Raw genomic sequence first — 3,008 nt, 5'->3', positions numbered from 1 at the left:
CTCGAATCAATCGGTTGTTTTGGTTTTAACAGCTCAACCATTTGAAAAACAGTTTTCAACCTTTTCTAAAAACACCTAAGTATAAAACAATCGGTTGTTTCGACAAAACAACAGGTTGTTTTTCACTTAGCTTGAAAAACACTTTTCTTTAAAAAGATTGAGAATGCCTATGCTTTGGATTCAATAAAGAGTGGATTACAAAACTCAATCTACCCCAGATCCTATCTAAGACAACTCAGCAACAGCAAGCACATCCTAACCTTCAACATCCTTCAAAGGGTTTGGATTCTTCAAAGCTTGAACATCACTTGGTTCAACAGGAAACACTCGGCACAACACTGCATTGTCCGAGGCGTAAAGACTCGTATCGGTTGTGTAGGCATCTATATGCTTCTCCGGGTCAGTAGACCCATCTTATCGATCTCTGTTAAAACCTTTCCACTTATCCGACAATAGAGCTTCAATAATGGCATTGGTGAAAGGGTGTTGGCAGACCGAATCCATGGTAGCGGTCGTCCTGGCCGACTTGTTGAGACAGGATTGGTCATCCATATCGTGGGTAGGGATCTTGTCCCTTGTCTCTTCCATCGATCTCGGGTTGGGAGGGAATGTGAAGGACCTGCCGACAACCTTGGTGGGTCCAATTGACGGTCCTCCCTCCATCAGCTTCTTTTTCATCTCCTCTTTCTCCCTTTGGAGAGCCTGCATCTCTTGTTCGTTCTTCTGGGCAGCTTCTTCTATTTTCCTCCTCATCTCGGCCATCTCTCTGTGTAGAGACAGCAGCAGCATTGCCTGATCCGCTTCAGTCATCCTCTTCATGCTTCTAGTTGAGACCATTTACTTTCTTCCTTCAGCTAGTTTCTCTTGGCCCCACGATGGGCGTTAATTGTTCCTGTAGGGAGATGGGACCAAGAGAACTATTAAAGGCTTCGTCTTCTTCCTTCCTTCAGGCAGGTTGCTAAAGCTTTACCGTGATCCTTCTGGTCTTCACGCTACTCCTTCGGCTCTCAGTCTCAGATGAATGTCAAATGGGGGAGGTACCTGCACAAGGCACTCCGACGCTCAAGTCAGTAAAGAGGGTATTCAGCAGTCGGGTGTGTACAGTAATAATTACGTACCTTTCTTCTTAGAATATGCGCTATTTATATTATTTTAATGGGCTTACCTTATTGTGTCTGATTAGTGGAATGGATCACACATATGGTTTCATTACCTAATTCTTAATGGTAGTTTAACTTTACTGACCTTGGTTTGAGTGTTAATGGTTAAGTGTGTCGGTGTGCCAATAGTCAAAAGCATTAGCATAACCATCCAAGGATAAAAAAAAAAAGTAATAATTCATTATCAATATTTGTGCAGAACAATAAAACTCAATAATCTCAATTTATAACCTATGATTTTTAAAAAAGCTAAAGGTTCTTTTATTTTAGAGTGTGTTAGAAAATATTATATCTAATATGTGTTTGAAATAATTTTATTAATATATCTAAACATGTTATGTTTTATTAATATATTTAAACATGTTATGTTGTGTGTGACAATCCAATATCTATTTGCAGCTTATACCTATATAGCTATAAATAAACAAAATTATGATATAAACATAAATTATGGATGAAGTTTAATTCGTTAAACATTATATAATTTTTTTAAAATACTATATTTCATGATTTTTTTGAAGTTCTTAGTAATATATCTATCTCAAAATAACAATATTGTTTTTTTCCATATTTTTTTAATATCATTCTTATAATACCTTCTTAGTTTTCAAATTTGAAAAAAAAAGTTATATATTATCACTTTTATATTAAGATATAAATAATTTTTATTTACAATTTTTTAAATTTTCTATATTCATATCAAAATAACTTAGACATATATAACATGAATGTCAATAAAGATAGTAATTATAATTTAGACATAGCACATGCATGCAAAAGAATGAGACACATGCCTTATCAAAACTTTTGATTGAATCCTACGTATCAACAATGAACTTAAATTGGAATTGCATAATATTTAAAACTTAAGTTAGAATACAAAGTACAATTTTTAAATTTTCTCTAATAAAAAATAAAATTATAATGCTATATATAATACATTTAATCAAATATATTTGTTCTCATTAATTTTGAGAGATTATGTTTTATTTATAAGAGTAATTTTTCATCATAATGTTTGGTGAGATATTTTCGTAATAAGTAAATATGATTACTCAAAGAAAAAAAAAATATATATATATATATATAAAGTAGAAGGAAGACAAAATGATTAAGAAAATGTTTCAATTACAAATTAATATAATAATAATTACTTTATGTTAATTTTCTTTAAATTTATGTTTTCTGTATTTGAAAATAGGACACACTCATAATGAAATCATTTTCTATTTCATAGTTGTGTATTATGACACCTTATTTTTAATACTTCTTCAAATTAACACGTTATAGCTATACTTAATACTTCAAGAACATCACTCTGAAGTATGAGATGTAACTTTTATATTTCCTTACATTGATAAGTATATAAAGAAAATTTTATGTTAAGAATAAATAATTAAAATTAAAATTATTACCATATAATTGACTTTCAATATTTATCTTCTTAATCTTTATGATAGACACAATTCTCGTTGTGATTATACATAAAATAAAACCAATTAAAATCTTAGTGTGTACCGCTATGGACCGAACGGTCAATACCACAACTTGGCTCCCATGACCGAGCCGACAAGATGCCATGCGTCCGTGTGGGCCGACTGATAGATTCGGTTCATTAACGCTCAAATCAAGGTCAGTAAAATTAAACCACCATTAAGAATTAGGTAATATGTCTCTAAGTACGATCCACTTCACTAATTCGGCCCAATAAGGTAAGCCCATTAAAATAATATAAATAGTGCATATTCCAAGAACAAGTTACGTCATTACTGACTAGACTCTGACAACCGAGTGTCGAACAACCTTTGTTGACTTGACCGTCGGAGTGCCTTAAGCTGAAGTGTGAGT

The sequence above is a fragment of the Phaseolus vulgaris genome, chromosome 4 (assembly GCF_051622355.1).
Source record: "Phaseolus vulgaris cultivar YP4 chromosome 4, ASM5162235v1, whole genome shotgun sequence".
NCBI lineage: Eukaryota > Viridiplantae > Streptophyta > Magnoliopsida > Fabales > Fabaceae > Phaseolus > Phaseolus vulgaris.
Note: the sequence above shows the minus strand (reverse complement) of the source record.